The 14,299-nt window shown below is 39.8% G+C and overlaps 1 non-coding gene across 1 annotated transcript; it reads left to right on the top strand.

The window, feature by feature from the left end:
* Positions 1-10,748: 10,748 nt before the first annotated feature.
* LOC142437841 (U1 spliceosomal RNA) lies at positions 10,749-10,912 on the top strand. The gene has a single exon (XR_012782351.1). It is a non-coding gene; the product is annotated as a U1 spliceosomal RNA (small nuclear RNA).
* The last annotated feature ends 3,387 nt before the right edge of the window (positions 10,913-14,299 follow it).

Below are 14,299 nucleotides of genomic sequence, written 5' to 3' on the forward strand. Positions count from 1 at the left end.
ATGATCAGTAGTATACAAGGTGGATCCACAAACCTGAATCCTCAGTTGTAGCTCCTTGATCATTCTTTTGTAAATATTAACACCAAGGAAAACATTGGAATCAAAGCACAAGTTCATTTTTGATATATTATTCAAGTATTTGTTGACCCTTTGCTAGTCTCTGAGGCACCAAGAATACATCTTTGAATAAGTTCCTTTTAATTACAAAGGGTAATAGATCAGTGGGTCTTAGCCTTCCTAATGCCACACCCTTTAATACAGTTCCTCATGTTGTGGTGACCCCAACCACTAAATTATTTTTGTTGTAACTTCATAACTGTAATTTTGCTACCGTTATGAATCATTATATAAATATCTGATATGCATGATGTATTTTCATGGTTACAAATTGAACATAATTGAAACATAGTGATTAATTACAAGAACAATATGTACCATAGATACTCATGCATAAGCCAAGTTTTTCAGTACAAAAAATGTGCTGAAAAACTGGGGTTCGGCTTATACACGTGTCAGTGGTACCCCCGCGAGGTGTAACATCGAGTGATTGCCGTTCCTCTGCTGTTCATTCAAAGCCCCGCTGACACTGCAGGCCTTTGCATGTTTGCTTACTCACATCTAACCAATCAGAGCCGTCCTATGATGTGGATGGCTCCAATTTGCAGAAGCATCCATAGTGATTCACTTACACCGACAACTGAACTGGTAAGTATGTGTCTGTGACTGTGCTCCATCTCTCCCGTCTGATCTCTGTGTTTATTCACATCCCGCATTTCCCATCCTAGGCTTATACTCGAGTCAATCAGTTTTTCTGGTTTCCCAGGTAATAATTAGGAGTCTCAGCTTATACTCAGATCAGCTTATATTTGAGTATATACGGTAATTATATATTGTGAAATATTTATTTCTAATTACAAATAAATAAAATTTTGCCTTGAAGCATGGTGTAGCATGGGTAACAGTCTTTATGTAACAATAGTAAACTACATCACTAAATTTTGTGACAGTATGTGTAAATAGCCAATGTCAGTGTGAAGGTTAAGTTTCTTTCTCACCAGAGCAGAAATTCTCTGGGTAGTCTTTGCAAGAACACAACAAAGATCATCTTCGTTATATAATTAATGAAGTGTCATTTAACCTCCAATACTGCTGCTTTCAACATAGTAGCTGCTTTTTAACAGAGTAGCTGCTCTCTACACATGTGTCACTGGTCTGCATAAGTACATTATAGCACCATTCTTGTCACATGCACCTGTATTTGTATGGGGCATATATGACAGGGTTGGCATGATGATGTTATCATGCTGGGCATATCTGCATATGGGAAGACCCACCTGCAGACGGATAAAGGAGCAGTGTCTCAGTTCCTAAGACCACTGGAAATATGGGGTCATAGCATCTTAGGTGACCCCTGTGAAAGGGTTGTTTGACCCCCAAGGGATCACAACTCACAAGTTGAGGACCACTGATCTAGATGAAAGCAAGAGGGTAAAGTGTCGTAATGGAGGAGTGTGAAAGGTCATATATGTGAAAACAACATGATCATTTCAGAGTGTGATGTGTGGTTGAAGGGAAACAAAGTGACATGGCAGAGATGTTTGCGTGTAAGATACGAAGTAGGGCAATCACACAAGAGTATCATAATTGAGATAAGGCCAGAATACTGACAGAGAGCCAGTCTAGCCAAGAGAAGGGACGAGAAGAAGAGTATTTGAGGCAGACAGAAAAGGAAGTAGAATTAATCTGAGGTGGAAAAGAGGGTGGCTAATTAAGATACTAAATAAAGTTGGAGATGGCTTGAGCATGTGAGTAAGGTAAACAATACTTTAAGATATGGTTGGATAAGTAGGAAGGAACAGGGATAAAATCTTTTTTCCCTAACTTTGTAACTGTGTGAGCCCTTAATGGGCACTAGGCCTGAGGACAGTTACAGAAACTGGAAGTTGGAGAGGGCCTGTAGAGAGAATCATGTTTCTAAGACCTGAGAACAGCATTTAGGAGCAGTTAGAGACCTGCAGTCAAAAATCAACAAGAAAATGGGAATATAAACCTTAAGTATTCTGACATCAACCTGAATGAGCTTAGAAGACTATAATTCCCAATGAGAATGCAGTGCTAACACCTTAATATTAACCTGGTAAAACTTTTATCAGAAAACAGCTATATTGTACCTATAGAAACTGTGATGATAGCTTTACCTTGTAGTAGGCTGATAAATGGAGTTCACCAATAGAAAGTGAATAGATATAGGCAAGAGATGATGGTGGAAGTGGTAATAAAAGTAAGTAAATAAATGCAAAGAAGAACCAACAAAATTTAGTAGAGGTAGGAGTGGGGTTGGTAGGAAAAAGGAAGAAAAGCAAAATACTAGACACTGTAAAAGGCAACTGGGTGAAGGGTCTAATGTTTACATAATCAATGAGGTCTGGGAGAAGAAGATGTGCTCGATGCGAGGAGTCCGTGTTCTATTTTTATCATAATCATTTTTTTTAATTTTTGTTTTGAGATAATTATAGACTACCCCTTCCCCCCCCAAAAAATCAAAACACGGCACTGGGTACACTCTGACTCATAGCAACCCTAAAAAAATTGTAGTGTATTTTTAATTTTAGAATGTTATATTTGAGGTCCCCATTAGGCAACTGCCATCACTTGTTTATCAGTTTGTTTTAGTGTGGTGGTTTGTGTGTTGCTGTGATGCTGGAAACTGTGACTGGTATTTCAAAACCCAGCAGGGTCACCCAAAGTGAACAGGTGTCAGCAGAACTTCCAGACTAGGAGCAGAACTCAAAGATAGAATTGACTGTCCACTGCTGAGAAATTAGCCACTGAAAGCCTAAGAATAGCAGCAGAGCATTGTCAGATACTGAGAACATCATGAGCAGCAGCAGAACATTGTCAGATACAGTGTCAAAAGATGAGTCCCTCAGATGGCAAAGCACTGAAAATGGAGAAAGAGCTACCTTATCAAAATAAAACTGACCATAAGGACAGAGGTGGAGTAAAGCCTTGTGCTAGTCCAGGTAGACTAGAGAAACAAATCCATAAAAACTCATGTGTCTAAGAGAGAGTTTTATATAAAGGGTAATTGTACATTAAGAAAGAAGAACCTATTACAATGATCTACCTATAACTCCCTCCCACTGGGATGGACAACAGAAAAGGAGGCAAAGGGAGATATTGGTCAGTATAAGACATGAAAAGATAATAATAATTTATAAATTGTCAAAGTTTCATGGGGAAGGGAGGGTTGGGCAGGGAGAAGAACAAATGAGGAACTGATAGCAAGGGTTCAAGTAGAAAGAAAATATTTTGAAAATGATGATGGCAACAAATGTAAAAATGGGCTTGACACAATGGATGGATGTATGGATTATGATGAGATTTATGAGCTCCCAATAAAATGATTTAAAAATAAAAAAATTAAAAGAAATAAGAAAATGTTCTAAAATTGATTTTGCTATGCTAGCACAATTTCTTTAAATATGCATGAACTATAAAATTTTTGTATATGAATTATATGTCAATAAAACTTCACATTTTAAAAATATAAAAGAGATCATCCCAATCCAGTCCAGTTTAAGCCCATGAGTCCAATACCAATCTATAAAGACCTCTTCAGACTCATGAGGTTCATGCAATGATGTTGAATGCAGGACAATCACAGGTCAGTGGGTACAAGTATTTTGATCCAGTGGTGTTGTAAGAATCTCAGTGCTGTCAGGGGTCTATACATGGTTTCCCAGCTTCAGAGGTCTGGTTGTATCAGGGTAGGTCCATGTGACTCCTCCAGATCAGTGAACTAGGGTATTTCCATGTGTCTTGTTAGCTGCAATGTCTTCCAGGGAGTGAGCGGAGAGAGCGTGTGTCTTCCACCTCCATGGAGGAAATTCAAGATTTCCCAGCATTCTCAGGAGAAAGCCATAGCCACACAGAGGTCTCATTTTCTATGATATGATTGATAGACTAGACTCTACCCCTTCACTCTTAATCCTCAAACAATTACATAACCACCACAACAATTATATAACTACCACAAGCCTACTTGAATAAAGTCTTTGGGTTGATGGGTCATGACTCAAAGTGAAGAAAAATAAAAAGCCCCATGTTGTGATATTAAAATATTCTGTGGGCAAAATGAAAAGCTCTGGTGTTTGGACTGGTTGTGCTTTGAGCTGTAACTACTAAGTGAGCAGTTTGAGACCACCAATAGCTATATGTGAGAAAGACAAGGCTTTCTACTCCCGTAAAGAGTTATAGTCTGGGGAACTCACTCCCTCTGTAGGACCACTATGAGTTGGCTACAACTCAATAATAGTTTGTATGCTTTTGGGGGGGGGAGTTGTTTCTGGTTTTTTAATACACAAAATATCAAATGATGTAGAAAGCACCAAATGAAGATGGAAAGAAAGTAAAAAAGAATGACATTCAACCATTTCAAAAGGTATCATATGAACAAAACCCAATGGTGCTGAAGGAAGAACTCCAAGCTGCATGGAAAGCATTAGCCAGAAACAATGATCCAGAAGTGAAGACTACCTGTTACAAGATATCATCCAGCTGATGAAACATTAGTAGCACTCACTTGTTTTTGTCACGGAATTTGAAAGACAGTTACTTGTCCAACTGTCTGGAAGAGACCCATTTTTGTACACACTTCAATAAATGATGACTCATTTATTGTGCAAATGATAGATCAATATCATTGCTATTATTTTTGAATAAAAGTTTCCTGATGATTTTCCAACATTGCTTGTAGCAGTACATGTAGCAGAGCCGAAAGAAATTGAGGCCAAATTCAGAAGAGGACGTGGAACATGGGATGTTACTGCCGATGTCAGATAGACCTTGGCTGAAAGCAGAAAATGCTAAAAAGATGTTTATTTGTGTTTTGTTGACTATGCTAAGGCATGTGACTGGATAATAACAAATTATGGGTAACATTGAAAAAAAAGGAAATTCCAAAACATTTCGTTATGTTTATGCAGAACTTATACATTGATCACATGCAGAAAGAAAGAGGGAATGCTACATGGTTTAAAATCAAGAAAGGTGTGCATCAGGGTTGTATCATCTAGACAAACGTATTCAATCTGTATTATAAGAAAATAAATAGAGGAGTTAGACTATATGAAGAAGAATGGGTCATCTAGATTTGAGGAAGTATTTTTTTAAAATCATTTTATTGGAGCTCATACAACTCTTATCACAATCCATACATAAATCAATTAAGTAAAGCAAACTTATACATTCATTGCCCTCATCATTCTCAAAATTTGCCTTCCACTTGGGTTCCTGGAATCAGCTCATTTTCCTTTTTTCCTTCCCCCTCCCTCTCCCACTCCCCCCTTCCTCGTTAACCATTAATAATTTAAAAATTATTATTTTATCTTATCTTACACTGTCCGGCATCTCCCTTCACCCACTTTCCTGTTGCCCATCCCACAGAGAGGAGGTTATATGTAGCTCCCGAGATCGGTTCCCCCTTTTTACCCACCCTTTCCCTCCCAGTATAGCCACTCTCACCCTTGGTCCTGAGGGGTTCATCTGTCCTAGATTCCCTGTGTTTCCAGATCCCAAAGATTTGAGGAAGTTTTATAAGCAACCTAAGATATGCAGATAACACAACCTTGCTTGCTAAAATCAAGGAAAACTTGAAACACTGGCTGATGAAGATTGGAAATTTCAGTCTTAAGTATGGAATACAGCTTAGTGTAAAGAAAATAAATATCTTCACCATTAGACCAATAAGTAACTTCACAATAAACAGAAAATATTGAAGTTGCCAAGGATTTTGCATTGGTTAGGTCCATAACCAATGCTCATGGAAGCAGCAGTCCAAAGAGCAAATGATGCATTGCATTGTACAAATCTACTGCAGAAGACCTCTTTATAGGGTTACAAAGCAGGGATATTACTTTAAGGACTTAGACACATTTGACTCAAGTCATGCTATTTTCTCTTGCCTTGCATGCATGGGAAAGTTGGACATTGAATAAGAATCGATGCATTTGAATTATGGAACTCAAAGCACCTTGGAAGAATAACCACGGAGTTTCAAAAGAAGAAGTCCAGCCAAATGCTCCTTACAAGGAGGATCACAAGACTTTGTGTCACAGTAGTTGGACATGTTATCAGGAGAGATGAGTCCCAGGAGAAGGACATCATGCTTAGTAAAGTAGAGAGGTGATGAAAACAAGGATGGCCCAGCACAAGCTGGATCGACGCAGTGACTGCAATGATGAGCTTGAACATAAATAACAACAATTGTGAGGATGACAGAGAACGGGGCAATATTTTATCTATTGCACATATGGTCTCTATGAATTGGAATGGACTCAATGGCACACAAAAACAACAGTAATATTATATATCTGGCCCTTACAGATGGTCAATGCACTCATCTGCTATTTGGAAAGTTGAAACTTCTCTGCTACTCAGATGTTCCTCAAAAGAAAGGCAAGATCTCCTTGTAAGAAATCAGTCACTTGAGGAACAAAGTCTATTATGGCACATATGAGGTTGCCATGAGTTGCAATTGACTCAATGGCAACTGATTATTACAATGAAAAGGCAACTAGAATATATAAAATGGAGCTTCAGGGATAAGCCAACACAAAGGATATTAATCTATTATTAATATGTATAGCACTGAAAGCCATGATATCCCTTAGGAGAAAGTGAACCTAAAGTATGGAAAAGGAAAACAATTGAGTCCAACATTGAGAAGAAAAGGAAGAGCCAGCAAAGGAGTGTGAGAGCATTTCGTTGGGTTTTAAGGAGAACCAGCAAAGGAAGGAAAACTTCATTTTTGAAATTTACAGCAAATCCCTATACTTACTCTTGAGGTCAGGTTCAAATATTCTTATTTGCTTGAGGACCACAAAAAAGTAGAGAGGGGTTTGGAACGAGCCTCCAAAGACTTATTTAAGTCCCCAAAGTTCCCGTGAACGACAAATTGGCGTTAAAACACCATATTCCGATGATTTAAGTGTAAATGAGCAGAAACATATGGCCTATATTTCCTTCCAATTGCATATAAGTTTAACAATTAAGCGCAAAACGATGCTTTGGGCAAAAGACTTACGGGGGCTTTATTAAAGCCAAAAATATTGGAGCAGTTATTAAGAGAAGCAACGAGTGAATCAAATAATCCAAGTTGCCATGAGAAACTGAATCTGGATTTTATTTTTTTTTACCTCCCTCCCTGTCTTTCCACATATTTCTCTTTATTCCCTCTCTCTGTCTCATCTGTCTCCTCTGTTCTTCCTCCACCATCTATCTCATGCGCAGGCCAGCATCTGGACACACAGACATCTTGAAAGCACATTTTCCAGCTGTCTGAAAAGCAATATAGCCAGTGTCCTCTTCTGTTCATAGAATTCCACCAGTGTGTTTCCATTTAAGTGGAGAAAAAAAATCAGTAGCAGGTGTTGTATAATTCATTGGGGAGAGTGTTGTTTACTAAGAATACTCTCTAAAGAAACACTAGGACTCATGATACAGTGGGTAATATAATTTTGCTTTGTAGCCTGTCCTTTATATCTCCAATTTTTCTACTTCCATGTTGTCCCCCACCTTGCAAAGTTGCCAGGGAAGTTTGATACAAAGGAATGAAAGCCATTTTCCATTTGTTGTTAGGTGTATATGTCTGAGGAATTTGTTGCTAACTTTATTAAATGCCATCTAATGAGAGAAATGACATAATGGTTTCAGAGTCAAGAAGGGACTGTGGACAAGGTGGTGTTCCTTGGTCTCAGAGTTTTTGAAGAAGTAGGGATTGGGTGAGATGGTGGACTGCAGTAGGAGTTAAAGCCAAACCTAAACTGACACATATTTGGTCACTAGTTTTGTTTACATGTAAGTGACAGCCCCCAAGAATTAGTATAAGAAATTAGGGGGGACCTCAAAAGCTAAAAAGATATCAGAGGGGCAAACCCAAACAGTGCCTAATCTCCCGAGGGCTCTGTGAGAATGGGATTCATGGAATTCCGAAGTCCCGGTTAATTAACATCGGACAGGAGAAAGGTGAGTGGGCCTTGATGTTCACCATTTAGTTAGGCCATTTAGAAACAACACCAATGTGAAAACATATACTCAAACATTTATATACTTTTGTAAGTATGTTTTAAGTGAAGTTGAAGAATACAGAGCTTCAACTCTTAAATTCTTATTTTTGAGTTTCTGTTCAGAATTTTGAAGTTGATGTGGAAAATCTGAGAAATGTGACCATTCAACCAAAGAAAGAAGTAATGTAGTACTCGAAGTTGGGAAAGTGACTAAAACAAGACTACTAATTTATTAGTATAATATATTAATTATTACGTATGGATGAAAAGTATTTTTCTTGTATTCTCTGCTGTTAGCCAAGATTCTTCTGATATCAGCAATGAGAATCTTCATTCCATTTCCCTTTCTGTAGCCAACTTGAGTTTCTGGCAAATTGCTATTGAACTTTTGCAACTGTTTTTTAATTATCTTCAGCAAAATAGTACTTGTATGCCATATTAATAATATTGTTCAATAATTTCCACATTTCATTGGGACACATATCTTTGGAATGTCACAATCATGAATCATTTCCAGTCAGTGGGCCAGGTAACTGTCTTCCAAATTTCTTCGCATATATGAGTGAGCACTTACAGTGTTGTATTTGCTTGTTAAAATATCTAAATCAGGTGTGGAGAGAAGGAAGACGATGGCATCCTGGTAGATTTATGTGCCTGAAGATCCTACTGCCAGACCAGAGAATTAAGACATAAAGTGAAAGAGACTGGAGGCCAAGTCCTAAAATTAGAATCAGGATGCTAGGGTCTGTCTTGACCCCTGCTTTTTTTCCCCTTTCACTCACAAAACAAACTGAGAATTCACTGAATCACTCTAGGTTTATTGTGCTGGGCTCGTGGGCTCCAGACCAAGCTCTGCCAGCAACCCAGTTCATCAGCGAGTAGCGATTACCCCAGGCTGACGTCTAAAAGGGGTCATATCCCAGACTGGAAGAAAACCTATGAAAGCCAGTCACAGGACTCCACACCAGAGTTCCTGGCAGTGTTAGTTACCTTGTGCTCACATCTCATAGTCTAGGGGTCAGGGTCAGTGCAGGTCACATAGATTTGGAGCAATTGAAAAGATGTCAGGAAATTTACCTCAGTCAGATCACGGTGTGGCAGAAAATAGTCAGTCCAGGGGGTGAATTCAGTTCCAGTTGGCCAAGAAGAAAACAACCTCTCTGACAAGCTAGATCTCCTCCTCCTGGGGTCAGTGTGACAGCCCCCAAATCAGGGCAGCCTGCAAGCCCAATATAAAAAAGATTAAAATTATTTTCTTGGTAAAAACTAAATCTGAGGCTCATTGTATAACTCCAAGTCAAACTGTCAGAACAGGTCCCTTAACTTACATTAACATAAGGGAGCCAGTGCTAAGGGATGCCAGAAGTTAGCTAAAGAGCCTGGAGACTTTCAATATATCAAAGAACTTCTGGAGAAAGCATCAGTTTCAGAATATTTCACTGAGCACAAATGCAGAGCCCATAGCCAAAGGGTCAATTTAATTCAATTCAATTCCAGTTGGCCAAGGGAAAAAACCCCCCAAACTCTGACTTATTGGGGCATCAGCGTTCTTGGCACAAGCTAGGGCAACTTCGTAAGCCCAAAGGGGGAGCTACTGTCCACCTTCAGTGATCCTACACACAGCTGGGGAGGATTTGCCTGTCCTTCATGTGGCTGAGGGATCTCTTGCCTGTCCTGGGGCCCTACTTGTGGCTGAAGGAATCTCACCCCCAAGCCCCCACCACTGCAGTGCTGCATACTGCACAAGGCATCTATACCAGTGATCTGTATGCTCAACACCACTGCGGGAACTGCTGCCTGGTCTCCCCTGTGATATTGCCTACAAGGATAACCATCCAGCATCTGTGGGACCCTACACCAAGCAGGCACACTACCCCGCTGCCTTGAGGCAGGACTGTAACGCTTCTAGCACCACAGTCAGGTGACAAGGCCTCAGATAGCTCCTTACTTACTATTCTTCTTCTTCTCTCTTTATTGCCTCTCCCTTATCTCCCTTATCTCTTTACCAATGGGACCAATTTTGTTTTGTTTTTTTGCTTTTTTCCCTTCTTTTTATTTCTTTTTTCCTCTTCTCTCCCTCTCGTTCCTTTAACATGCCACTGGTGGCTTCCAGGTCACAACCCTCTGCCTAGGGCAATTCTGTGTGAACATCAGGGGGAGCTCCAGCCTGCCCTTTATGGAAGTGCTGCACACCACACAAGGCGGCTGTGACAGCCCTCGACAGTGCTCCATGCTGCTGAGGAACCTCAGTCTGCCCTCTATGGTGATCTGGACGACTAGGGCAATTCTGCCCAGCACCCGTGGAACCCTACACCAAAAGGACACACCCTCCCATCACCTTAAGGCAGGGTCAACCCATACAGCCCTATCTCTTCACTCTTGATTTTTCCTTCTCTATTTATTCTCTTCTTCTCACCACAGTCAGTCTCAGTGAGCAGTTGTGAATTTTCCCCCTTCTTTTTCTCTTTTCTTTTTCTTTCTTCTCTTTCTTTTTCATTGTACTTCCTTTTCTTCTTCTTTTCTGTTTCTCACCTCTCCCTCTCTTTTCTCTCCTTCTCTTTTCTTCTACATATCACTGCTGACTTCCAGCTCCCTACCCTCTGCCTAGGACAACTCCACCCACCCAATGGGGAGAGCACAGCATGAGGCTTCGCTCTCTCATCGACAATTTATTTCTTAATACTTACCTGGCAGGGGAGATACCATGATCACAAAGGTGGTTTTCCCAGGGCGAAGCTTATCCATTGCACTCTGGATGTGCTGACCCCTGCGATTTCCCCAAATGTTGGAAACTCGATTGCATAATTTATGGTACTGGGGGACTGCGTTCACGCTCTCCCCTAAGGAAAAAACAAAAACAAAAAACAATTTATTCATTTTCCTTTTTCACTTTTTGTTCTTTTCCCCTCTTCTATCTCTTCTCTTTCCCACCAGTCTCAGAAAATCCACTTTTCCTGTTCTGGTTTTTTTTCTATTTTTGACTCTGTTTTTGTTTTTTCTTTGCTCTTCTTTGTGTGTGTGTGTGTGTGTGTGTGTGTGTGTATTAGGTTGTTTTTTATTTTGTTTTTGTCTTTTTTTTATCCTTTCCCACTTTTTCTTCTTCTCTCCCTCTCTTTGATTTCACAAGTCACTAATGGCCTACAGGCTACTCCCCTCTGCCTAGGGAAACTCTGACAGCCAAGTTGGGAGAGCATCCACTCACACTTGTTGGCTTTACATGCATTTGGGGAAATAAGGCCTCCCCTCTGCTACATCCTAAGTGGCTGGGGTGTATCCTCTTCAGATGGATGGGGGAACTCCCACCCACACCCCAAGGCCCTACAAGTGACTGGAGGAACTCCTGACTGCCATTTGTGGTGCTCCACACTGCTTCTGGAGCATCCACCCAATCTTCACTGCAATCTCTCCCACCAGTGTAATTCCACCCACAATCCATGGTGCTGTACATCAAGGAAGGTAAAGCCACAGGACCTCCACGGAACTCCAGTTGCAGAGGGAAACACCACATGCCATTTGAGGTACCCCAAGCCCCATGGGGCACACACTATGGCTTCCAGGGAGATTAGACAGTGAAGCACCATTGTCATGGGTCCACAACCACCAACCAGTGTCTTGTGAAAGGACTATCCAACTCACATATCAAATAATGGACTACTGGTTGGTTAGGGTAAGAGTAAAATCACAGGAAGATAGAGTGGTATCCTGACACCCCAGTGCAGTGACCTGCTCATAGCTCAAAGAAGCACTCATACGAGTATCCCAAGAGAGATCCCAGTGCTGTTAGACTCTGGAAGATGGCACAGAGCTCTTCTAAAACCAGATAAAAACAATAATCAGCCCCAACAGCTTCAATGAAAAAGCAGGAGAAAAAAGAAGACAATGCTGGAAGAAGTCATGAACCTAACGACATGCATAGAAGAAGCAGATATTTACCTGCCATAGAAAGAAATCTTCAGAATGCTGCTTGTAGTTATATGGGATACGATGGAAGCAATACAAAAAATGGTTGAAATAACAGAGGAGATAAAGGCAACACACCAAAGGGAAATATAAGACTTAAGGAATTAAATTTTTTAATCCAGTAGCAAATTAACAGACTTTGGCAACAGACTTGAGGAGGCAGAATCACACTAGTGACCTAGAGGACAACCAGGCAGACTAAAACAAATGGGAAAGGAAGTCTAATAAGATGATCAGAGAAGCTTAAGAAAACCTAAGAGCCATGTCTGATCCTATGAAGAGGAACAATATTAGAATAATTGGACCACTGTAACAAGACACAACAAGGAAGTCATCAGCAAAAATAACAAGGGAATTCTTAGAAGAAAATTTCTCCAATTTAACAAATGAAAACCAGGCAACCATTCAGGAGGTGGAAATAATACCAGCCAGGATGAATCCCAAGAAGAAGTCACTAAGACACATAATAGTTAAATTATCTAACTATGAGGAAAAGGAGAAAATCATAAGAAGAGCTAGGGAAAAACAAATAGTCACTTATAAAGATACCTCAATAAGAATATGTTCACAACTATCAGCAGACATGATGAAAAAGAGGAGGGAGTGGAGTAGCATGCCAAAAATTGAAGGAAAATAATGCAAACAAAAGAATACTATATGCAGCAAAGTTATCTAATAAAAATGATAGAGAAGTAAGAGTCTTCCAAGACAAGGAAAGTCTCAAGGAATATTTTAAAAGAAACCCAGTCCTACAAAAGAACCTTTCCAACCCAGTATGGGCAGATGGTCAATACTCACTGAGTGCAAATAAGAGACTGTCACATAGACAACTGAACCCAGACAGTGATAAAGAGAAAACAGCCCCCATGATAGCATTAGCTCAATAGTGGAAAGAAGGCAATAATGAACCAAACACACAACACAAACTGATAGGAAAACACCCAAAACAAAAGTTACAAGATGACATCACGGAGTCCACAGATGGATGTGAACTGAATATCAATGGACTGAACTCAGGCAGTAAAAGGCAGAAGCTAACAGCTGGCTTAGAAAACATAACCCATCAATCTGCTGACTGCAGGAGACATACCTCAGCTTACATTTAAAAACAGGATGAGAATTAAAGACTGGAGAAAAATGTATCAAGCAAAAGGCAACGCAAACAAAGCAGGGGTAGCAATCTTAATCTCTGAAAAAATTTATCTTAAGGTACAAGCCATAACAAGACAAAAGGAGGGACAATATATAATGCTCAAGGGAACAGTAGACGAAAAACCAGTGAGTATAATAAATATATACATGCCCAATGAGAGACCTGGGAAATTCATAAATCAAACCCTACAAAAGAGGAAAAAAGAAACCACAGGCACAACAATAATAGTAGGCGACTTTAATACACCAATCTCTGAAAAAGAGAGTTCACAGGAAAAGAAATGTAGCAAGGTGGCTACAGATCTAATGATCATGATTTGACCTGATAGATATTTTCAGAGCTTTCCAGTCAAATGCAAAAAATCACATTCTTTTCAAGCTGACATGGCACATACCCAATGATAGACACATGCTGAGCCACAAGTTGAACCTCAGTAAATTCAAGCACATAGAGATTATACAAACGTCTCTCTCCAACCACTATGCCATAAGACTGGAAATCAACAAAAGGATGGTGAAGAAAACAAGGGCAAACAATTGGAGGAATGAATGTTTCTATTGCAAAATAAGTGGGTACTGGCCAAGATCAAAGATGACACCAGGATGTTTCTAGGAAAAAAAATGAGAATGAAAATACGACACACCAAAACCTTTGGGACACAGCAAAGGCATTCATCAAACGAGGGCGGACAACAATACATGCGCAGATGAAAAAAGAAGATAGACTATGGTTGATACGCCAACACAAAACTTACACCAATTAGAGAAGAGTCAACAGAACAATTCTACTAATCGCAGAAGTAAAGAAATAATAAAATTAGGGCTGAGATAAAGGACAAGGCAAACAAGAAAAACTACGAAAAAAAAATAATGCAGCTAAAAGTTGGTTCTCTGAAAGGATTAACAGAATTGATAGATTGCTGACAAACCTAACCAAAGAAAGGAAGGAACAAGGATTGCAAGGAGGAGGGATGGAATGGAAAATTACAATGGACCCTAATGAAATCAAAAGGATAATTATACAGTACCTTGAAGGCATGTACTCTAATGATTTTAACAACTTGGAAGACATGGACAAATATTTGGAAAAGCAATTCCTCCCAAGACTATCTCAGATA

The sequence above is a fragment of the Tenrec ecaudatus genome, chromosome 1 (assembly GCF_050624435.1).
Source record: "Tenrec ecaudatus isolate mTenEca1 chromosome 1, mTenEca1.hap1, whole genome shotgun sequence".
Lineage (NCBI taxonomy): Eukaryota > Metazoa > Chordata > Mammalia > Afrosoricida > Tenrecidae > Tenrec > Tenrec ecaudatus.